The sequence below is a fragment of the Sarcophilus harrisii genome, chromosome 1 (assembly GCF_902635505.1).
Source record: "Sarcophilus harrisii chromosome 1, mSarHar1.11, whole genome shotgun sequence".
NCBI classification, from domain to species: domain Eukaryota; kingdom Metazoa; phylum Chordata; class Mammalia; order Dasyuromorphia; family Dasyuridae; genus Sarcophilus; species Sarcophilus harrisii.
Genome location: NC_045426.1, coordinates 326701000 through 326726986, shown reverse-complemented (window position 1 = coordinate 326726986; position 25987 = coordinate 326701000). Strand labels below are relative to the sequence as shown.

Sequence of the window (25987 nt, the reverse complement as noted above, 5' to 3'; positions counted from 1 at the left end):
TTGACATTAAGCTTAATTGTTTATGCACTGCTAAAGCACCGGCTGGTTTAATATTTTTGTCACAGAGTGTATTCATATTGAGAACATTATAAATATTTATTAATGCTTATTTTTCTTAATGTACACAAAGGAAAATGAAAATGTTTATCACACACATAGACATATACACATCTGTGAATAAATTTCTTATTTTACATATATTCTTTTGTTACATATATATTTATATATTTCTATTTAAATTTATGCAGTTGTTCAGGTGTTTTCGGTTGTTTTATATTCTTGGTGATGCTATCTGGGTTTTTTTTTTTTGAGGGAGGCAAAATACTACAATGGTTTGTCATTTCCTTCTTCAGGTCATTATACAGATGAGGAAACTGAGGCAAAAATGGTTAAGTGACTTGCTAAGGATCACACAACTAGTAAATGCCTGGGGGCAGATTTAAACTCATGAAGATGAATCTTCCTGGTTCTAGGTCCAGCATTTCATCCATTGAGCCACCTAGTCACCCATTTAAAAATATATGTAATATATATTTATATATTTATGTCTATCTATTATCTTTTTGCCTATAGTTTTTTAAGGCAAGTTTTTTAAACAACTAAATACCTATAGGGTATGCAAAATGTTCCATTAAAATACACTTAATATTTGTTAAAAATATATATATATATATATGTACATCTACATCTATATATCTTTATTATTTGTATAACATCTGTGATAACACTGGAAAGAGCATGGAAATTAGAGAGTCAAAAGACAGGTTCAAATCCAATTAATCTGTCATTAATTCTATGCAATGTTGGTCAAGTCCTTTAACCTCTGCACCTTTCACCTCTTCATCTACAGAAAAGTTTCAACTTTTCTATAAAATAAAGTTCTTGATCTAAATGACATCAGAAGTTTCTTCTATTTCAAAATCTAGGATCCTTTTATTTATCTATTTTTCAGAGTATTTTTCCTGGTTTTCATGTAGAATTGTTGAAAAACATTCAAATATTAATTACTTGAAGTTACTGCCCCCAAAATCTTGGATCTCCAAAGTCAGTCTTTGTTATAGCTCTTGTCAGAAATGTGTTTGGACTTCAAAATAATCAATCTGGTTGCTAATCAATATCACAAGTACAAGTCAAATAATTTTCATTCTTAAGATTTGTACTTGTCATCTTAAGAACCTCTTTTTTTCCTTCCCCACACAGGTTGGACAATTCTCTTTCAGAGTCAAAAATTCCCTACTAAAACCATTTCCCAAACCCATTCATAGTTATGCTACATAATTACAGATTAATAGCCACGAAGTAAAAGGATGTGAGTTCAGATACTTTATTACCTGTACAACTTTTGGCAAGTCACTTGACTGACCTACCTCACTCACATATAAAATGAAGGATAATCCTTTATCTTTCTTTGTATCACCATCACTTAGCATAGTGCTTGGTACACAATAATGTTTTCTAACTGACTAACTAGAGCTATCACCTTACAACCTTCACAGATGATACTTTTAATCAATTTCTGGGTGGAATACCCTTGTTATTTCATTAAAGAAATTTTTTTTTCAAAAAATTCCTATAAATTTAGTTGAATGAATGAATGATATAAATAGATGAATGACCCATGTGTAACCAGCAAGTAAGGCTTGTAACATTGTCAACTTATTTAACTTGCTAACATAGAATCATCTTTCCCTAATATTCATGACAGTGAATTAGGAGGCAAATAGAACCATTTGCATAACCTTCTGATCGCTGTTCCAAGAAATCTCCAGGAAACTAGGCTCAGCAAACATGATTATTAGGCACTTAGCATGTTTTCATTTTTGTTCTGTAAATTGTGCCAAGCAAGATGAAGTCAAAACAGCACACTTGGCTGTCAGCCTCCATGCTTCAAGTAGATTGTTCACAGAATCCTTCCCTCATTATTATCTTTTTGCCTATAGTTTTTTAAACAGCTAAATACCTATGGGGTATGCAAAATGTTCCATTAAAAATACACTTGATACCTGTTAAAGAGATTCATTTCTTTGGATAAACTTCTTCAGATGGACATAAATTACAATGTTGCTCATAACTGTTTATATGCCTATAAACCTTGAACAGCAAAAACTAGTCTATAAAAAGCATACCTGTGTCTAGGCAAATCTACATCAACTTGTCTGGTTACTAGAGTCCAACAAATCACAAATGTTTATAATCTCAGAAATAGTCACTGAGAAATGGGTGCTTAGTTTAAGAGTCAAAAAGTTTTGTAATTTTAAGCTTAAACCAGAGAAGAACAAATGTCTTAATGACAGATTTATAGATGCTAAACCCAAAGAAAATTCTTTGTACCATAAAGAAGGCAGAATCATATATGTTTCTTAAAAGAACACTACCACATGATGGAAGAATGGGGATCCAAATCCACATTTATGGCTGAAATTGGTGATTTCTAATAGTAGAAAATTCCACTATCATAATGAATTTACAAAATTTAATTTTATGTAATTTTTTCACTGCTCACTGAAACGAGTGTATTTGTTTGCCTTTTCTCTCAATGTTTATCTATACATGTTCCCTCTGACCCAGAAAAAAGACTAGAACCATAACCAGCAATTGTGGATCCTACAGTAAATTCCACAAAATGATTCTGGAGTAAAAACCATAACAGATACCCTAACATTAACTTTTGAAATGATGGCTAGGATCCTTTTTTAATCATGACTTTCAGGTAGTCCACTAATTCTTAAATTATCTCTCCTTGATCTATTTTCTAGGTTAGTTGTTTTTCTGAAGAGATATTTCCCATTTTCTTCTATTTTTTTCCCCATTCATTTGACATGAAGTCCCACAGAATCAGCTTTTATATGCTCAATTCTAATTTTTAAGAAATTAACTTCTTCAGTTTTTTTTTATACTTCTTTTTCCCATTTGGCCAAGTCTATTTTTTTTCCCCTGAGGCAATTGGGATTAAATGACTTTCCCAGGGTCACACAACTAGGAACTGCTGCGTGTCTGAGGCCAACCAAATCTATTTTTAAAGTGTTATTTTCTTAAGTATTTTTTGTACCTCTTTTATCATCAAGCTGCCAATCATCTTTTCATAATTTTCTTACTTTGCTTTCATTTCCTTAATTAATTTTTCTCTACAACTTTTGATTTTGAACATAGATTGTTGGCTTTTTCAGGAATTCTTGTTGAACTTGTATCCAATTCACATTTTTCTTTGAGGCTTTGCTCATAACTATTTTGACTTTCTTGTCTTCTGATTTTATGTCTTGATTTTTCCTGTTACAGTAGTTAAGATCAGGTTCTTTTTTTCCCCTTTTGTTGGTTTGTTAATTTACCCATCCTATTTCTTGATTTTGAATTTTATATTAAAGTTGGGCTCTGTTTTTGGTGGCTGTGTGTGGGAAGAACATGTTCTTAGGTTTTAGTTTTTTTTTGTACAACCATTTTCAAAGTTAGTTCTGGGGTTTGAAAGCTTTTAGTGCTTTCAGGTGGTATGATCTGAGGAGAGATGTAGTCACTGCTCTCCTGATATGTAGTCTGTTCCTTACCCAGGAAAGGACCCAATCCCTTGAGATTACATGGATACTTTTCCTTGGGGTCCCTGATTCCTTGTGATCAAAAGCAATGATTCCCAGAAGGGCTCCCATTCCCTCTTCATCAAATGTATTCCTACTTGCCCTTAAGTAATGATCTAAAAGTGAGTATAGACAATGGAATTGCCAAACATTGTCTAGTTCTGCATTTCTCACCAGTTGCCACGCCCTTTATCACCCCTGATATGAGAGCTCCTGAAGCTGCTTCTGCTACTTTTATCTCCACCTTCTAGTTCTACCAGTGGTGTTCCTCTACATGAGCTCTTGGCCAGACTTGACGCTTATGTCACAGATCTCTTTCCAACTTCCTAAGTTTTGGGCTGGAAGAATGTCTCACTGACTTTTTGTTGGCTCTGCAACTTCAAAATTCATCAGGTGTCATTTTAATGTTATTTGGAAGGGGGATGTTCAGACAACTCAGCTAAGTTCTTTCTATATTCTACCATCTTGGTTCTCCACATTAATTTTTTAAGACAAAAGTGTGGAGAGGACTAGAAATAAAACTTGAAACTTTGGGATACATAATGCTATGGATGAATTTCCTGGGGAAATTGTCCCTATGTGTAAAGATTACAAGATATCACAAGGTCAAATCTGAGAAGATCACCAATAAGGGAGAAAACAGTACAAGGAGGAGTTCATTTAAAAGAAGTGGAAGAAAGGTACCATATTAACTGGTAAATTCCTTTTGGCTCAGCTTAGTTATTTCTAATATTAGAATAAGGAATTCTTGATAAGGAAATGTACCCTACCAACACAACATCTATAATATCTTAAAGCCTAATGGAGTTGCAAGCTTTACCTAGGATCATAACCAGAATGTGTCAGAGGCTGAGTTGAATTCAGGATTAACACCAAGGTAAGTTCTCTATCTACTTTGACAGCCTATATCTCAACAACTTCCTATATCAACTGGTTATTCTTCTTAAATAGGCACAATATATTGTTTCTATCTGTTGAAGATGATTATTAAGTGCTATTAGTTTCTTCCAAATTCAGGTTCCATTGGGACAAAGATCCATTTGGACTACCATAGTTATGGTTCTGTATAGGGCTGTTATTCAGTGTCAAACTCAAGAAGAAATGAAGATGACTAAACTGTACATAACTACTTTGCTTTAAAATAATATTTATCTTGTATTTTTATTTATTTCATGAAATATTTCTCAATCATCATTGAATCTAGTCTGGAAAATACTTGGGAGTGTTGAGGGCTAAATGTGACCCATGGTCTCAAGGTTTGACAACACTGGATTAGGACAGAGTGAGTAAATTTTATAATGTCTCAGATTATGGTACTTTTAGGAGGTAGGATATAGTCTATTCTGCCCAGAAAAATGCAACCCCACCTGAGAATAATTTGTTCCAGTCATTGGAGGCAGCGTTTTAGTCATATCCTTTAATTTAATTTTTATTCATTTTAATTTTAATTCCAAGGAGGAAGTTTCCAAGAATTCTTGCAACTCAAAGGTTAACAGTTAAACAAAAAAAGAAATGAAATGACTATGGAAGAAGAGCTATCAGAATTATGAAAAAGCAATTTTGAAGTTGTGTCCATCATGGAAAAGAAACTAGAAGGAAAACTGAACGTTCTAAGAACTCTAGTTGATGTTCAGTAGAAAGAAGCCTACCTCTAATTGTTGTGTATACTGGCTCTAGCAGTGTGCTATCATTAGTTAAAAAGGTACACAGAACTATGGAAGATTCTTTAAAATATATGAAAAGGGTAGAAATTACATATATTTTCTCTTGTACACTTCTTTATAAACTCTTCCTCAGGAACCTACACTTGTATCTTTAGTAATTTCCACATTCAATGCCTTGTCTCATTTTTATGGATGAAATTTTAAGCAGAGAAAGAGTTATGTGTTAGGTAACTGAATTTGGAGCTAGGAAGAACTGTATTTAAATTCTTCCTCTAACAGTAATTATATGATCCCAGAGGCAACTCATTTACCCTCTTATTTGTAAAATAAGGGGAATGGATTTTTTTTTTGTCTCTTCTACCTCTAAATCTAATATTCTACAATGCAGGATCAAGATTAAAGCATACCTTTTGTCAAGGATGTAAAAAACAATAAACTAACATGTCTTTTAAAACTCCCTAAACAAATTCATCTTTCTAAAACCCATTTGTCATGTCATGCTTGTTCAAAACCGTCACTGATTCTCCTCTGTCAAAGGGAGACAGTTCAAATTCTTTGTTTGACATTCAAAGTCCTTCACCATGTTCCTCCCTTCATAGCTTTACAATTTAATCTCCAACTACTCTACACAAACCTTTTGCTCCAATCAGACTGATCTAGTCACACTTTTGACATCTCTTGGTCCCAGTGTCCTTATCTGCAAAATGCAGAGGTGGGATTAAGTGACTTCTAAACCCCTTTTCAGTTCTAAATGTATGTTTCTATGATACTGTCTTCACTTAATGTATTCTTCCCTCTAAGTTGCCCTTGCCTTTCTTTCTACCTCTTTGAATCCCACTCTTTAAGGCCCAACTCAAGGCCTTTCTCAGCAATACACATCTTAAGGTGTTAAGGCTATAATAACAAAATGATAAAACTGTTCTCATCCTCAAGGAGCTTCCATTTGGTTGGTGCTGCCCATAATTCATTTTTAAAGAGAAAGGACCCATCAACATCAGGAGGGCCATGTCTTGATGTGCAAGTCAATTGGATTTAAGTGAGACAGAGCTATACAGAATTATTATGTAGAATCATTTGCCTCACCCCTTCCTTCAGAATCATTGAATTCAGTGGCAAGAGGTAGATCAGGATCTGCCTAAAATGCAGTGGGAGAACCTGGAGTTTTTTGTTTTTTTTTTAAGGTAAGGCCTTTCCTAATCTCAATTTGTCTGAGCTAATACCCATTACTAATTAAAGGCTAGGTAAGAATTAAGGCAAAAGATGGTCTAGTTTGCCTTCAGAAAAGAATCCATCTGGGAAGGGAAAAACTGCTCAGAGTTTCTGACCAGAATAGAAACAATTGCTATTTATACTCAATCTGAGCCATCAAACCCAAACAACAAGCAAGGGGAAGGCTTACATTTACCTTCTATGCAAAAACTTCTTTGATCAATCAATCAATGAATCAATCATCATTTATTAAGCAACTTCTAGGTGAATGACCATCCCAGATGATGGGGACTGTTTCCTTCTCTGAACTCTTTTAGCATTGAGGATCTGTGCCATTCATTTGGCTGAAGTGATATTACCTTACACTATTAATTAGCTCATATGTTGCTTTTCCCCAAATATTGCCAGAGAGATCAGAGATTGTATCTTATGTGTTTTTGTTCCCCACAATGCCCAGAATTGTGAAATACTCACAAAAAGGTACTCAATAAACACTCATTGGTTAATTGGTTTCAGATGAAGAAAATGAAATCCAGATGAGGGAAATGTAATCGCTTTACTAACAATGAGAAACACAGTTTCTGTGCACAATCAACCATGCACAGAGGCCCTACCCTGTTGTGGTCTAAAACTCATAACTGATTTCTAGTACCACAGCTCCAGAAACCACACTTCCTCCTCAATATAAGTTGATATGGCCATTTCTTCTGCATTCTATTTTGTGGGATCCCAACTAATTCTGTTTTAGTGTAAAATTTTTTCTTCAAGATATCTAGTACTTAAGGTAAATCCAGGAAGACAAAGAAGTGAATGCTGAGATGATAGGAGGATAGAATAAGACACTGAAGAATTTCAACATGAGAGAGTTATGAAAGTTCTGGCTAAAATCTTTCATCTTTTCTTCTGAATCACTATTAATCTCATTAAAGAAGAAAATTTATCCTGTTAGGAATGAGTGGCATTTCTTCCTGACATAAACTTTATTAGGATGGAAAACTCAAGAAAATGCAACAATCTATGGAGAATATATCAAGTCCAATCTTATGTTGTAGAGGCGAAACATGTAATCACACATTTAATAACAGCAATAATAATAATTTCATTGGAATTATACAGATAATGATGATGAATTTTATTCCATTTATGTGAATGACATTGAAAATATATTGAATAATAATACTTTTTTGGCTTAAATTAATTGATAATGAACAGTGAGGTTTAAATTATAGGTAGGCTGGATAATTAGCTGCCTGAAAAAAATAAGGTGCTACATGCTCCATTTCAGTAATTGAACTTAAAGGATAATGCCCTCATTTTGGCTTTATTTGCAAAAGCAATTCTAAATTAAACAAAATTGGTGAAAGAGTGACCACAAGCAAAAATGCTAAAAGGAAATCAGAACTCCCTCATAGATTTAGATTTAGTTTAAGGTTTTATAAAGAAATTTATTCAAAAATTCAAGGGTGATCCAGATCAAGGGTCTTGGGTGGGATTTGAACCCAAGGTTTCCTAACTTCAGATCCAATGTCCTTGCCACCATATCTTCTCATTGCTTCTTGATGGCATGCCTTTGAGGGAAACTCTGCAGCTCTATAGTTAGTCATTTCTCGGATAAATTTGTGCAAATGCAATAAATATATTTATTCTTCAGAATGCACTATCTTATTTTCAATGTAGGGAGTAACACACTAGCAAGGTGCCCTCAATTTTTTAAGAGGCAAAGCACAGCTGTAGAATGAAAAACTACTGGTTTGGAGAACATGGTTTCAAATCCTAGCTATGACATATAATTTGAATGACCATGAACAAGTAACTTTATCCCTAATTATCAGTTTCTTCTTCCACAAAAATGTTGTTTAATACATTTGATTTGACGGGGATAGGGATTTTCCAATGAAGAAAATCCCTTGAACTAACAAGTATCAATAACTGCTTTACAACTTTTGATATTTGAGTTTTGATAGAAGTTGGTTGGGGCATGGGGCAACTAAATGGCAAAATGGAAAGAGTTCTTGGACTGGAGTCAGTAAGACTTGTATTCTTGGGCTCAAATCTAGTCTCGGATAATTGCTAGCTGTTTGAGCCAGGTCAAGTCACTTAACACTGTTTCCTCATTTGTAAAATAAGCTAAAGAAGGAAATGGCAAATTACTACAGAATCTTTGTCAAGGCAACCTTAAAAAGGGTCATGAAGAATCAGACATGATTGAAAAACTACTAACAACAATAAACTTGGTCCACAGAGGGCTTAAGTACTTGCCCAAGATACCACAGTCTTTTTGGCCTCAAACTGGCCCTCCACACTGCATCTCATCTAAAAAGAGGGACTAATAATACTTCTATTCTACAAAGTTACTGGCAGGAAAGCACTTTGCAAATCTTAATGGACTACCTAAATGTAAATTGTTATATTAACATGTTACATTAATGTTTGCTTAGTTGAATTGACTTATTGAAATGTCTTTATTAATATGTTTTATTTAAAAAAGCCCTTGCTGAATGTCAGGAAGTTTTCACTTCAGTAAACTATGGCTGTATAAATTCTGCATATCCTCAAAATGCAAATCTACCACTCAAATTAAAAACAGAAAAAACAAACACTGAAGGTAACAAATGAATCACCAAGTACCTAACCCTAAGATTCATCAATTTCTCATAGGAAGCCTATAGAATCTGCAGCTTTTCTTTGTCACCAGGGTTTATCATAGCACCTGACACTTAAATGCTTGCTGACTGATGGACTGGAATCGTTCAGAATTCTCCAGTTAAACATTAGCTTCTTTTAACCGGTATTAACCATGTTCTTATTGACAGGCATCAATCACACAAGTATTCTTGAGTTTTCTGTCAGTAAGTGAGAAAAAAAAAAGAAAATAAAGTGACACAAGCTGATCCTACTTTTAAATGTATAAAATGTCTGATATTTATCCAGGGTTTTAGACTTCAAAGAGCTTTTGGTTAATTTACCTTTCTCGATATCCTTACTATAGTTCTATGATCTATGAAGTGCAAGGAGTAGGCTGTTATTTCACTTTCTTAAGGATGGGGAAGCTGAGGACCAGAAGAGTTAAGTGATTGTTATAAGGTCAGTAAATGTGAGTACATCCTGGAATGCCTCAACTCTTAGCTCAGTATTCCATCCTCCACCGCTTCATGAGAAGCGGACAGTTGGCAATGATGCAATATTAATAGCAGGAGACTTCACTGAACCCTCTGCTAAAAAGCCAGATGAAATCATTAGTTATACTCAGACAAGCAAAGGACAGATAACAAGCCAGTGGAGAGGATTAATGAGTATGTCTGGGAAGTGCTTTGTAGCAGCAAGATTGCTCAAGAGAAGAAAACATTCACTGTGTCATTTTACAATGTTTTTTTAACATGGATCTTCTGAGTTAGACAGTATGGTAACATCCACCTCCTACACAGTTCACTTTGATACCCAGCTAAAACTCCTTTACATCTCCAAAATGAAAATGCACACAGAAGGTACATTTCACATTTTTAAAAGAATGTTTTTAGAATTAAACATCAATCGATTAACATGCATTTATTGGGTACCTTCTGTGCATCTAGGAATTAGGCATACCAAAAATAAAATGAAGCTCTCTTTGCTTTCAAGAAGCTTCTAGTCTAAATGGGAATCATGTTTATTATCCTCTTTTGCTATCCAGCCTTTGAAATAAAGGTCAGAAAAAACAAAGAGAAAAAAAAAAACACAAGTCATGAAAGCTAAGCAACATATTAAGTCTGTCATTACATGTGGTGTTCTAAACCAAGAGTCCCTCACTTCTGCAAAGAAGAGAAAGAGAGGTGCATTTTCTCGTTTCAGGAAGGGCATTTTAAATGGCAATTTTGATCTCTATGCCTGAGTAAAGAACTCGAAGGTATTATTGGGGAAAAGGAATCCCAATTGAGTACATTCAATAATACCCCATTTTAGACATTACCCTTCACTTTTTAAATTGCTGTAGCAAGCTTTGCATGTCTTCAATCTCTACCTAATTAAAGTCTAACCTACAACTAGATCTTTAAAGGGTCTATTTTTAAAAAGATCAAGGCTGGCCTGACCCTGCCTTTGTATTTAATGTTCTGCAGCCAAGGCAAATTCCATTCAAAATGTATTATCATTTATAGTTTACCAAGTCCTCAAACCATTTGGAAATCTAAGTTACTAACAAGAATTCAGGGCTTAGCCTATGTGTTTTAAGAAGTTATTTTATTTTCAAATGACTACTGGATAAATAAATGCCACATCCTCAGAGACAATTCTAAAGCCTTAGGGGGGAAAATTTGCAAGCTGGGTCATTTGTATGTTTTTTTCCCTCCCTGATCATTCAGGATAAAACTGTTTGTTTGACTTTGTATCCTCCTCAGGATCACATCATTATGTGTCCTATCTGATGTAAATACTACAATAATGCAAAACATATTTTATGCCAAGTTCCTGTTGCTCAGAGAGAGAGAAAAGAAAATGAAAAAAAAAATTGACAAATCTGTTATCTGAGAATACTCTGTAGGTTTTTTTTTTGGTTTTTTTTTTTTTTTTTTTTTTGGCAAGTACAGTGTTGATTTCAAAAGTTCTATGAAGGCTAGTTTCTAAGGTGTTGTCTTGCTCTGCTCTGCTTCACATTTCCAGTCTAGCTGCAAAATATGAATGTTATAATGAGTTGGAAGGAACTTGGGAAGCCAGCTAGTCTAATCCCTTTCTTTTTCAGGTAAGAAAACTTTTTTTTTCCCCAGAGGTTAAATGACTTTCTTTAAGTTCACAGAGTACATAGCAGACTAGGCACTCAAACACAGGTACACTTACTCCAATACAGATATAGAATTCTTTTCATTTTAGCATACTGCCTCTTGCTAGTCATTTTTTCCCCCAATTTCTCCAAGCCTATGTTTCAGAAGGCACATTTTTAAAGTACATACGGCTGGAAAAGTATCTGGGTTTCAGATACTCCATTCACTTGGGAATATTTTTATAAATATTTTACAAATAGTTTATAAATATTTTACAAATATTTATAATATTTTCTCTCACTTTCTCTCTCTTTCAGCCATCCATCCCTTCATCTATGTACATTATTACATTTCTACCATATGCAAAACACTATGTTAAGTATTGAGGGAAATTGAAAAAATGAGACTTAGTTCATGTCCTCAAGCATCTGAAAAATCTAGTATGAATGAGACTTACAAAAACAACTTATAATTCAAGCTAAAGTAGTACAAATCCATAAGATAAGCACAAAGTGCTATGGATTAAAAAGGAGAGATCACTCTTATTCTAGGGATCAGAGTTTTAAATGGAAGAGCTATCATTTTGCTAGGCCTTTAAGGATTTTTAGGATTTCAGAAGATGGGGTTTGGGTAGGTAGAGAATCTTTTCAGACAAAAAATGTCTGAACATCTCTGCAGATTCTCAAAGCATAGAGTGTGTTCAGGGAATGAGAAATAATTTACTTAATTTCGAGTGTATAGTATATGAAAGGAAGTATAAAATAAAGCTCGATAAGGTAGACTGGAGTTAGACTATACACAGTTTAAATGTCAGACAGAGAAGTTTGGACTTGATTCAATAGACAGTGGGGAGCCATTGAAGGTTTTTCAAGCACTGGAGTGAAATGATTAGTTGTGTGCACTAGAAAGATAAATTTGGCAGCCTTGCATAGAATGGACTATAGTAAGAAAAAGAGGGAGGCAGGAAGATGAATTAAAGAGCTATTGCAGTAGCCCAGGTGAGAGATAATGAGAGTCTGCACTAGTATGGTAGCATGGAAAATGAATGAATGAAGGTGATAGAGGTGAGAGATATTATAGGGAGAATTGTCAGAATTGGCAACTAATTAGATCTCGAGGAGGATGAAGAGGAAAAACTAAAAGATGATGCAGAGAATAGGTAACTTGAAGGATAATGGTTCCATTTACAAAAACAAGGTCATTAGAAAGATTAAGTGTTTGGAGGAAAGATGAATTTGGATTTAGATACTATCATAGAGTTAAGAGTAGGAGTGATGTTGTATACCCCTTAGGAAGGATATAGCAATAACCCCAAGGCTACCTCGTGTGGGGAGTGATGTAGTTAGAAATTATATATTTCTTCTCCTAGGTTATACTGCCCAGTTTATTCTATATAATTAAGATGCTGAGCCCACAAATATTGCTGGCTGTCAGATAACAGTCTGTTGGTCAGTGACAACAGAGTTTCCGAAACTAATGAGCAACAATAATGAAATACTTAAAGTTACACAGATGAAGAAAAAAACTGGGTGTCTGCCACTTGACCTAGTGACATTTCTGACCTAAAAATACACCTCTGGAAGGTCCCTGTGAATTCTGCCCAAAAAACTATAGGTACTCCATCTGTGCACAAAGTCAGAATCAGACCACTCCTCAACTCTACCTTTAAGCCATAAAAATAGCATATCAGTTACAATTATAGTAAACTTTTCCCCTTGAGTTGGAGATGGGTTTGAACCTACATATTATTATGAGATACTGGTCTGGAACCTCAACATTTTGGGAGTTCCCTTAAATCTAATCAGGTCCAAATTTCTCATTTTACAGATGATGGAGATGAGGTCCAGGGAAATTAAGTGCCTTGTCCACACAAGAGGTAATCTCAGAGGTAAAATTTGAAAGCAAATCATCTGACTCCAGAATCAGTTTTTTTTTTGCATTGTTCTACATTTAGACCCTGGTGTAATATAGGGATAGGGTGTATCTATGATTTCATTGGTAAAAACAACAAAAGCAACAACAACAAAAACCTCCCAGGTAAGGAAATTTCCTATATTAATATAGGTTTTGTACCTTTTCTGCAACCTGTGGTCTTAAAACAGCTTCCGAGAGCATGGAGAGATGATACACAGATGGGAATTAGTGGCCCAAAACAGAGACTGGGGTAAGACACACAGAAAGAGTTGCAGCTGTTTGAATAAATGAGAAGGTGAAAAGAGAAAAGAGAGCCAAGAATAGAATATTAGGGAATGCTTGTGTTAAGGCTGTAGGAAGAGGAACTAGCGAGGAAATTCTTGATTTAAAGCTGTGTCACTTCTCCCACACATTGTCATCAGTCCCAACACACATACACACATAGAGCATATTAATGAAGTTGATGGATTATGACATTTAACTTTGCCTCCTAACAATTCTTTTCCCATTATTCTGATTGGTCAATGGGCATAGCAATGATAGCAAGATGTAGGCTGAAAATTTTATCTTAAAGCTTTTCTTAGTTGAGAGCCAGTAATAATTTGAAATCAAACTTGGCATAGTCTTTTGGCATGAAGATAACTCCAGAAGGTTTACATATTATAATTTCAGCATATGAATACATGTAAGGCTCTTATACCGGATGTTTATTGAAGAAATAAAATGAAATACATTTGGTTTACACCTCCAAGCCAGGCTTTGTGAAAAAGTGGGAAGGTTCTTGATCTTTCCCCAGCTCATTAGTTGAAGTCTCTTTAGTGAGAAAGAAGTTTGAAACACATTTTAGCTTAGGTTGTGCTATTAGGAAAGGGAGATTTATAGAGACTGTAGGAAAGAGAAAAAGGAAAGCAGAGGACCAGAAAAAAGGAAGGTTGTAGATGAGATATCTAAGTGAACAGTAAGCCCAGAGTGCTGGGCTTAAAATTAGGAAGATAAGTTAATATCCTGTCACAGCCCTATGAACTCTAGGTAAGTCAGTTAATCTCAGATTGCCTCAGTTTCCTCATCTGACAAATGGGGATACTAAGAACACCTACCTCTCAGAGTTGTTGTGAGGTTCAAATGTGGTATCTGCAAAGTACTTAATACACTAGTGCTTGATACACAGTAGACATTTAATAAATGGACACCCATTAATAAATGCTTATTTTTTGCCTTCTTCCTAGAGAGAGGAAAGAATTATATACTGACACTATATACTGAGCTTCTCTTTGGATGTCAGGTGCTATTGAAAGTTCAATATTTTTCTGGTGTTTTAATTTAAACCAAGTCAATAGGGAGCAATTTGTTTTCAAAAACTGTTTGGTCTCTATTGGGATCAAAGATCTAGAGCTGGAAGGCTCTTGTTCTTTATCGAGAACATCTTAATTTTATTAAAGAGGAAACTCAAGACCAAAGGGATTTAAAAAACTTTTCTAAAATTACGCTGGTAGCAAGTGGCCAAGCTAAAATCATCTCCTGGGACTTTTAAGTATATCTTTCTTTAAGTATATTCTCTTTTCACTGTACACAAAGAATCCTTTGGGGAACATCCTAAGTTTACTCATATGGTCTGTTTGGCCCCCTTTCTAATCATGAGTCATCCAAAAGCCACTCCATGTCCAAGGTACATTTAGGTCTATATCTACAATTCATGAGCCCCCATTGGTGTTTCATTTTGTTCTATTCAAAGTATAAAACACATTAGAATATATTTAATCTAATTAAAAAGACAAGTTACCATAAATAGTTAGATCAAGCAGGATCATCCCTGGCACCTGGTTTCTCTTTATCCTCACATATTTCTCAAAGTAGTACAATTCTCATTTGCTGCCCTCATATCACCTTAGTAGTAGTATATAAATTACTCTTACCAGAGTGTTAGATAATAATCCACATCAGCACTAAGTACACTGAGTCTTCAGTAACAAACTCAGCTAAACAAAATTAAGAAAAATAACCATTATGAGCTAAGCATCCCAAGATACTTTTTTCTCCTTTGGTTCCATGCCTCCTGGTTGCAGTCTGTTTTGGCCATCTGCCTCAATCACTGATGTTGGGGTATGGCTTTGTCTGTTCCACATAATACTTGACCTATCTTTGTCCTTTCCTCTTTTTATCTCCTGTTCGTTTTCTTTACCATTTTTCTTATAGTTCAGCTGTAATGCAGGGTCTACTGAACACCACCTAAAGTTATCACTTCCATATTTCATTTCATGTCTGTCATCCAAATTGAACCTCTTAATCAAAATAAACAAATTTTTCTTTAAATCAGGACCACTGTCATTCACTTGCTACATAATCAGGCCCTATATAACTGAATCCCTTTCATATTTCTTACATCAATCTTTCAAATGCCTTAATAATTTTTATTCTGGTGTTTTTCTGAACTCCTTTTGCCAACAATTGTGTGTGTGTGTGTGTGTGTGTGTGTGTGTGTTTGGTTTTTCCAGGATAGAGCTACCAGAATCTTGAGAGAAAGGGATCATCACCTCTCTGCTCTATGATATGATGTCTCATATTCCTACATTACACTGGCTTTTTTTTATTGTCATATCGCATTGCAAACTCATATCTAATTTTCTGTCAACCATTGCCCCAAGGTCATAACTTCTTTCTCTTCTACAGAATATTTATGGGTCAGATAACATCCCTGTACTGATGCAATTTATATTTTTTCCAAGCTAAATATCATATTGATGGATACCCTCTATATTTAAAATCTCTTTTGAGTCAATCATTTTTCCTATTAGCATACAGTAGAAGTTGTGTTAGGAAATATCAGAGCCCATAATCTCTCTGGTGAGTCTGAGTCAGAAGAGAGGTGGTAGTAGAATGGACTGTAGCACATGACCACACTCATGCAGCCACCAATAAAAGGAAAAAATCTGAGGGGGAAGAGATTGAGGCAAACAAAGCATCCTTCCAATAGTCACTATCTATATTGTTCTTGTTTCAGTATTGACTTACTAGTTTGAATATATTCTTAGGATCAGTTTCTTACTTCATCTTCAACTCTTTAGATTTTATGCTCTGTATAAACCCTGGTACCAGGTACTTGATCTGACCTTTTGGTTTAAGCCTTCTTGAATTTGGATTCAGTCCATCAGTTCATATTTAAGAAGCATTTACTATGTGCTAGATTCTAAGGGTCTGGGATTCAAAAAGAGGAAAAAATAGGCAAACAATTTTGTGGGAAACTAAGGGACAGAGGTAAAAGGAGAAGAGAATTCTGTCTACAGAAGACAAACATGAAAAGGCATGAAGACAAGAATTCAAGTGTGCATGAGGAAGATCAAGGTCAGCATAGAGGGACTGTAGACCTTTTTTAGGTAGGGAAAGTGTTAGAAGTTTAGAAAGGCAGGAAGGGGACAGGTTGTAAAGAGCTTGACATTCCAGACAACTTTTTTCTTGGCAAAGATACTAGAATGATTTGCTATTTATTCCAGCTTATTTTATAAATGAAGAAACTGAGTCTTTCAGGGTTCAGTCACACAGCTAGTAAGAGTCTGAAACCAGATTTGAACCCAGTAAGATAAATTTTCTTGACCATAGACCTGGCACCCTAATCACTATGCCACCTAGCTGCCCATCCTATGCTTTTGGAAAATCATTTTGAGTGATTAGACTGGAAAAAAAAAGATGCTTGAGGCAGGGAGATCAATTAGAACTATTGTGACAGTTCAGGCAGGAGGTGATTAAGGTCTTAAATATAGTGCCGACTGAGTAAAGACAAGAGAGGACTATGTGAGAAATGTGAAAGTACAAACAAAAGGATTCTAAATCCATCATTTTCTTCAGGAAGAAACTTCTCCTCTACCAAAGGGATGCTTGTCCTAATCAAAAGTACATTCATATCTTCCTATGGAAGGATAGACAGGATAGGAAATAAACTAACCAGTTTATCCTCAGCATTCAGAAGTCATTATTTCCTCAGAGTGCAGCTTTCACTTCTTCCAAAATAAAATGAAAACAACAAAGAAACAGACAAAAACCAAACCCAAATATTCAAAGAAGAAAGAAATGGGACACAATTGCTTTGTACTTCTAGATCAGTTTTTAGGAAGAAGCAGAATAGCTTCTCTTTAAGTGATTTTGCTTCAAACTGTCATAGATAATATATGATGGTGAGGGGGTGTCATCATTAAATGACTCTGAGTAAATAAATGTCCTCAAGGATAGAGATAATGGAAAAGGGAGGGTACCAAAGAACGCAAATAATGAATTCCACAAAGTGGACACATTATTTGATTTTTCACTGAATATTTCTATATGGCTGCAACCAATTGTCTTGTTTTACATATGATTACAGCGCTGATTAATATGAATTTAAATAGCACAACTACTTTGCAGGAGTCATAATCAGGGCCTAGCTATTACAGAGATTGAAAAGACCTGGCAACTGATTGGATGTGGGAGGTGAAGTTGAGGACAGATTGAAAGTTGATTCAAAAGTTCACAGATATAAGGAAGTCAGGAAGAATAGCAGGTTTGGGGGGATGAAAACCTATATTATTTTAAGTCCTATCAGAGCTTGTTAAACAACTAAGGTTATGAATTATGACTAATTCTATAGTTGAAGGGTATCAAATATAGAACCCTAAGGAATGCACTGGAAATGTGTCAAAATCAGAGGCAGAACTTCACTGAGTTTACATCTGTTGCCACCCAAATGAAAAGCACAAAACCAATCTGTTTGCTTATAAGACTAGGTTCCTCAGTAACATTGCATTAACAGATTACTGTTGGGTTAAGCCATTACATAGACATCCACTTAAAAGAGACAGTGGAGAGGAATTTACAGGTTAGGCTGGCAGCCAGTAATAATCCTTCCACTCTTTTGGCTTTGCTCCTTTCTCCTAATACTGGGAGAAATACCAATAGATCCCATTGGTGGGCTCCAGAGATAACAAGAAATAACAATAGAGTATTAAGACATAATTTGAATTAAACTTTATGTTGCTTTATAATGAAAAAAACAGTGAATTAGCCATATTTATACCACCAGAAGACAGTTTATTTAGTTACTGATTCCTTTCAACACTGAAAACCAGATACTTGGATTTACCCCAGGAATTAGACTCTCCTCCCAATATCAAGGGGGTACTCAGGGATAATACCAATCTGTGATGTTCTCAAAAAGCTATTACATTTATCTCTCAGTTTTGTCCTTTTGTAGGTGGAAGAGAGTCACTTTCCTAGTTTAGGAAGTGTGGTCAGTGTGGATTTGTCCAATCAGATTCTTAGTTTAAGCCGCTTTATAATGGGAAACTCCAAGTTCCTGTCTGGTCTGCTATTCAATAAAAATCCCTTCCTGGTTCCTTATTATTTCTAGGAAAGATTGAATATAAGCTTTTCTGTTTGACATTTAAATCTCTTCAAAATTTGATCCCTTCTACTTTTTCAATTTTCTTATACTAAGACAAATTCTAATTAATTTAGGGCCTCCCTCACTATGAATGGAATTTGAGGTTCTGAGATCTTTATAAAATTGTTGATAATAATTAAAAAAAAAAGAAAGTAGTTGGAGATAGGCTCATTTTTTAATCTGTATTTTTTAGTTATTCTTTCTCTCTCCCCGAGTTGTAAGCTAGGTGATGCAGGGGATAGAACATTACACTAGGAATAAGGAAGACATTAAAATCTCATCTTACCCACATATTAGCTGTATGACATTGGGCAAGTCACCTAACCTCTTTGCTTCAATTTCTTCAATTGTAAAATAGGTATAGTAGCACCTATCTCTTAAGAGTTTTTGTAAGGATCTAATGAGATAGTGTTTTTATAGCATTTGGAAAGGTACCTGACACATAGTGGGTACTATGTAAATGCTGTATGTAAATGTATGTAAATTGTTGGGTTTTTTTCCTTCTTCATTTAAACTGTAGGTGTGTTTCTCAAATGACTTTGTCAGATACATATTTGAAATCAGTTTATTAATACTCCTTTAAGTTGTTATTTCCATCTACTATCTTCTTTTATTTTAGAAGTTAAAAAAATTTATTTGGAAAAATGATTGTCAATTTTCTGACTTTCCTCCTTTTATTCAAGGTATTTAAAGAAAATGATTTTTTCAAAATATACCTCTAAAATAGCCAATTCTGTCATCCACACTCATTGGACATAGAACTAGTATATGTAAATATGATCCATATAATATTTACCTTTATTTTAGTTGAGAACTTTAACTATTTCTAACTCTCAATTTTATATCTGAAGTTGTTAGCAAGGAGCTAAATTCATTTTTGTTTTATTTTCTCTGCCCACTTTTCACTTGTCCCTGGATTATTGCAATGGCCTCCTAACTTCTAATCACTTCTGCTTTCCTCTTTATCTTTCACATTCCTATAGAGAAATTATTGTTTCTCTCTTGTATTTAAGAACTAGTTATTGAATTAGGACTAAAGTGTCTTCCTCTTTTCCACTTCTTGCCTTACTCCACCATCTTTGCTCTGCCTCCCCACCTTGTCCACTTCTTTATCCAGAAATCTTGGAAAAACTTACCCCATCAGGCTAACAGAATTAGTAGATTCCTATTTGGTCAGACAGACCTGGGGTAGAAGTGGATTTCCTCTTTGATGTCTCTGACCAAGATATGGATAATCCAAGTCAATAACCCCCAAAACCCTAAGTTGAATGAACCCATATCTCATTATTATATTCATTTTCTCATTAATTGTTAACCAATGAGATTTTATTGCCACCCTTAGGAACACCCAACTCTTTCAGGAGTATATAAACTGTGAGCCCATTGTCATGATTCATTTTTGGTTCAAGAGACAGTCAAATAATATTTCCTCTTATTAATAAAATTACTAATTGCCCAGAAATGATATCTTTGGACTTTAAAAAAAAGAATTTTCCTAATGTTTGTTACTTACAATGTCATTCTCTATTCAAAAACTCCATTATGGTTCCCTCTTGCTAATATGGAAAAAATATAAATTTCTTAGCCTGGTATTTAAGGCACACTGCAATATGATTTTAATCTACTTTTATATTTAATTTACTTTCAAATTATCTTCCTATATGCACTGTTTTCTAGCTGGGCTGAACTATATGACCATATCTTATTTTCTACTCTCCTGACTCCATGTATTCATGTGGGTCAGAGGTATTAAACATGTAGTCCAGCACATGCAACCCACAACACTGCTGAAAGTGGCCTGAACTATATTAAAATGTAATTGAGAAATATTTAACAAAATCAAAATACAATAAAATATAGATAATTCTAATTTGTGGTTTTCTAAGTCAATATGTGGTCTGCAGAGATCCTTATGTACATTTTGAGATATAAATTTTAATGTGACTAATGCAGGCCAATCCCCATAGTTTAAGGGATATTCCTTTCTCAACTTTGCCTGTTGGAGTCTTTCTTTTTAAAGCTCATTCCAAGTACTTTCTCTTTCATAATGTCTTCCCTGTTGATCTTACTTTAGAGTATTCCCCCTCTCTTCTAATATTCTCAGGATACTTTGATTGGATCCAGAGATAACTTTGCCCCTTCCCTATTTGAGCTTTGACTGTTCTTACAAAATACCTAGTAACTATCATGAGAATTATTGTCGTCGCTAACCTACCCAAATTTATATGCATAAAATTTAAAAGCATGATTACACATTTATCTACAACTTATATAAAGAACACAAAAATAAATGCAACATATTATATGAAAATATTAATACATTTTAACTCTTTGAAGTAATGATGAAAATTATGTTTCTCATCATTTGGATTGCAAGCAGAACAAAAAATTTTTTTCTCCTTAATTCCCAGCCATGGTCTTCTTTCCTTCAATGTTCATAGTTCCCAAGTGGGTGCTAAACCTTTAAGATTCTCTTCCCCCTTTTACTTAAGAAAATCATCAGTTTTCTTTTATTCCTATTGCCCAGGAGAGGTGAACATATATGAAATCAGATCTTCTATCCATTTAATTTTCAGTGACATTGCTGTACATGAATATACTTAGATGTTTTACATGTGTAAAGTTTCCTTCTAGATGTCTTCATTCAGCACACCAAGCCCTATTGACAGAGAAAGGGAAGCATGGCTTTTGTGCCAATTCATTCTGATTAAATTTATTTTTTGGGATGGGGAGGGAAGCAATCAGAGACTTGCCCATGATCACACAGCTAGTTAACTGTCTGAGGACAGATTAGAACTCAGGTACTCAATTCTAAGATCAGTGGTCTATCTGCTGTCTAGCTGCCTCAGATATACCTACATTTGAAGAGGGAGGTTTACCCACTGTTTCTTTAAATTTTATCTTTTCAAAGTAGTTATGGAATTCTCCTTTATTTTTTTTCTCAATGATTCTACAGAGGAACTTGTATAGAGAGGAACTGGGACCAGAGAGACCGAGACAAGGAGACAAGAGAAATTGAGAAAGAGAGAGAGGTATATATAGAGAGAAAGGGACAGAGTGAGATGCTACTTTGCTATTTGCTAACAGTTCTGAAAGGAAATTTGGTTGTGAGACTTTACAAATCACTTTGTCTTTGCTTACAACACATGTGATATGGCATTGTAAATTAACATTAGCAAATCAGGCAGTACTTATTGAATCCAGCTTTGTACACAGCAAAAGAAAATTTCTACTGAATCTCACAGTTTAAGGAAAGAGTCCTTAATCTTGGGTCCAGCTGATACATTGTTGGTAGAACAACAATTGGATCTGTTTCATTCTGGATCCAACCATTCTGGAGAGCAGTTTGGAACTATGCTCAAAAAGTTATCAAAACTGTGCATACCATTTGATCCAATAGTGTTACTACTGGGCTTATATCTCAAAGAGATCTTAAAGGGGGGAAAGGGACCCACATGTGCAAAAAATGTTTGTGGCAGCCCTCTTTGTAGTGGCAAGAAACTGGAAACTGAATGGATGCCTATCAAATGGAGAATGGCTGAATAAATTATGGTATATGAATGCTATAAAATACTATTGTTCTGTAAGAAACGACCAGCAGGATGATTTCAGAGAGATCTGGTGAGACCTACATGAACTGATGCTGAGTGAAATGAGCAGAACCAGTAAATCTTTGTACACAGCAACAACAAGACTATACAATGATCAACTCTGATGGATGTGGTTCTCTTCAACAATGAGATGATTCAAACCAGTTCCATTTGCTCAGTGATGAAGAGAGCCATCTACACCCAGAGAGAAACCCATGGGAACCCAACATAGCATTTTCATTCTCTCTGTTGTTATTTGCTTGCATTTTGTTTTCTTTTTCAGTTTTTCTTTTTCTTCCTTATTGATCTGATTTTTTTCCCCTAAGGCAATTGGGGTTTAGTGACTTGCCAAGCATCACACAGCTAGGAAGTATTAAGTCTCTGAGGACATATTTTAACTCAGGTCTTCCTGATTTCAGGGCTGGTGCTCTAGCTACTGCACCACCTAGCTGCCCCCTTGATTTGATTTTTCTTGTGCAGCAAGATAACAGTATAACTATGTATACATATATTGGATTTAACATGTATTTCAACATAGTTAACATGTATTGGACTACCTGCCAGCTAGGGAAGGGGGTGGGGGGAACGGAGGGGAAAATTTGGAACAAAAGGTTTTGCAAGAATCAATGTTGGAAAAAATTACCCATGCATATGCTTTATAAATAAAAAAGCTTTACTTAATTAATTGATTGAATCTTGAGTCCAGAGAAAGAATACAGGGATGAAATGTCAAGATATTAAGATATTTTAATGTATTTCAATATAATTTATTTCCATTGCAATCTTATATGTTTTACTTTATGCATTTAAAAATGTTATCCTTAGAAGTGGTCCATATGATACAAAAAAGATTAAGAACCCCTGATCTGAGGAAGAAGATAATTCCAAAACAAATTGAATCACTATAAGCATAAATCCAAGTGACATATGGCTGGCTACTGCTATAGAAAATCATATTAAGGGTGTATCATTAGACAAGTAAGAATAATGTAGGAGAATCACAGTTCCTAAAGTGTTACGTGAAAGGTGATGTATTTTGAGGATATTCCATTTTGTCAAAAAACATCTTTTCTTCAATCTTCCCAGGTGCACAAAGAGAGTGTGTGTAAGTAAAAACTTAAACCATAGTTCTATCACAGAGATTTCCAAGAATCTTAATTTCTTAAATTTATTAAAAATGCAAATAAGAGTATTAAGCCATTATTAGTGAAGAATACTTTGTATTTTAAGTCAATTTGCTTGTTGCTTATCAAGGAGCCAAGTAGGACAAGCAAATGTAAATGGGGAAGTCTTACAAAGATAAAGTGGAGTATGAGATATGGATTTTCTTGTCAGACACTAAGTCTTGTAGGGTTAGCCAGGGAACAATATGAGGGTACTAGATTTTGAGGGACAGGGAAAATAGAGTTGAAATCGAGGAGAGAAGTGAACTCCTGACTTCAACCTCTATTGCACTTTTGTTAAGGGCAGGGAACAATTGAAGGGGCTAGAAAGTGAGTTTTGAGGAGACATTTTATAACTCCATGGTTCAAAATGGTCTTTTAAAATGTATCCTTGCAAACTGTGGCCCCAACAGTAAAAACTGGTGGAATCCATGCAGATAAAATAAAAATACATGATGTTGTGATGTTTAAATGGCTTCACATTTGTTTGACACACACTTTATTATCTCACTGGCATTGTACTTTGGAGTCTATTGTTCTGCCTGCTTGGATTTTCCTATCCTTTCTTTAATCTTGGATCTTCAAGGCTATATGTAGCAGTTTCAGGGAACTGAAAAGCTCAAACCTCGGCAATAAAATTATATTAGTAAAACCTGATTGAGCTAAACTAGAAGAATGTTGGCAGAGATCAAAGGAATTACTGCTGTTCAGTGAAAAGGAAATGTTCTTGGCACCCCAATTAACTTCAGTAGCACTTAAGGACAAATGACAGTATTTTGTAGAGCATGAAGTCTTGTGTAAGCAGCAAAGTAAATGTTGGATGTAATTGTCTCCTATTAGGAAGAAGTGGTGAGGTTGATTACAGAGTAGGTAGGCTTAAAGCTTGGTCTAACTCAGGAGAAATGACCAATGCAAATCTAAACTTCAAGTCTCATCCTGGGCTGACTCCTGAATCATTTTGTGAACACTGGGGACCACTGTTAAGCTCTCTGTGTTAACATTCTCCCTGACTTCTCTCTTGCTGCCTCTAAATCCATAAAATAAAAACAGGAATGGGTATTATAAAAAGGAATAACTGACAAAAATGATGACACTATTTTGCAAATTAAGTAGTGAATCAAATATTAGACTTAAGAGTTAGGGAGGAAGGTTTGGATTCAAATCTCATCTCTGCCATTTAGTTCATTTTTAAATGAGAATAACTTTACCTGTAAAACTGTTCTCATAGCACTGATTGAGGCTTACAAGAACTCATCACATAAAAATACCAAACCAAACCAAAAAACCAACAACAATAAATTCCATCAGTTATTGTCCCAGTAGAATATGAAGGCATTATTTCCTTTTTGTCTTTGTATTTTTAGACCTGGGAAAGTACCCTGAAAATAGTAAATACTTAATAAATGCTAGCTGAATTAAATTGAATACCTCAAAAGACCAGATATGTGCTGTCATTTCCAGATCACGTTGACTGCTCTCTGACCATGATCTTCATCTTTCATCCACCAGAACTTCATATTCTGCCCCTAGAACCATTCTGGGGTTTGATAGGTGACCTTTAGTGTTTTGTTGACCAGAACTAGGTGTCAATATTTTATCACCATTAATACTTTTCCTCTCAGTCCTCCTTTGTTCTATTCAAATATAAGTTCTTTGAGAAAGGGCAGGGATTGTCTTGACTGAATATTTTACCCTGGTGCTTATCACAATGCCTTGCTAAATATAAGTGAAAAATAAGTGCTTAATCAATTCTCTATCTAGTATGAACCAAATATTCAATTTGAAGGAATATAATGGAAAATGAGAGGGTGAAGTTGATGCTAAGTTGCCAGCCTTTGTTTCTTGGAAATCATAATTTTTGTTGGCTAAATGTAAGATTTTAAATATTCTATACAGTGCTTCCTGCTCTATTTAAGTTTGTGGCACTATTTAAGTAACGCTCTAACTACCAGTGTACCAGGAGTCAAAAGAAGATAGACATTACATAAAGAGGAGACTATAGAATCTGAGTGCTAGGATAGAACTTTGAAAAACTATCTAATTTAGCCCATGCCTGAGTAAGAACCCTTTCTACAATGTACTCAGTAAAGTCATCATTCAGTCTTTGCTTGAATACCTTCAAAGAGAGGAAATCAATTACCTTCTTTCCTCTTTCTTTCTTTTTTCCTTTTTTCGAGGCAATTGGGGTTAAACAACTTATTCAGGGTCACACAGCTACTAAGTGTTAAATGTCTGAGGCCAAATTTGAACTCAGGTTCTTTCTCACTTCAGTGTAGGTGCTCTATTCATTGTACCATCTAGCTGCCCCTAATCAATTATCTTCTAAGGAAGCCCATTCTACTTCTGGACAGCTCTAATAATGAAGAAATTTGTCCATATATTCTATTGCAATCTGCCTCCATGTAACTTCCATTCTTTACTGTTCTTATATTTTGCCCTGTGGGGACATTCAGAACAAGCGAAATCCTTGTCTCACATGACAATCCTTTGTATAGGAACATATTTCTGGGCCAAGCATCCTTAACTTCTTCAAATATTATCCTGACATGTTCAGAAGCCTTTTCAGCATCTCTACTCCCTCTTTTGGACACACTCCAATTCACTTATATCTACTTTTTCTAAAATGTAATACCTAGAATTGAATTTAAGTAACCCAGATATAGTCTGATCAGAACACAGGATAAGAGGAACGGTCTTCTTTGTCCCGAACACTGTCTTCCTTGATCCTGACTAGAATACTA

General features: G+C 34.9%; 1 protein-coding gene across 3 annotated transcripts in view; it reads right to left on the bottom strand.

Annotated features, from left to right (window-relative positions):
• Window positions 1-25987, bottom strand: part of GNAQ (G protein subunit alpha q) — a 399842-nt gene that overhangs the window by 18279 nt on the left and 355576 nt on the right. The gene's annotated exons all lie outside the window — the stretch shown is intronic.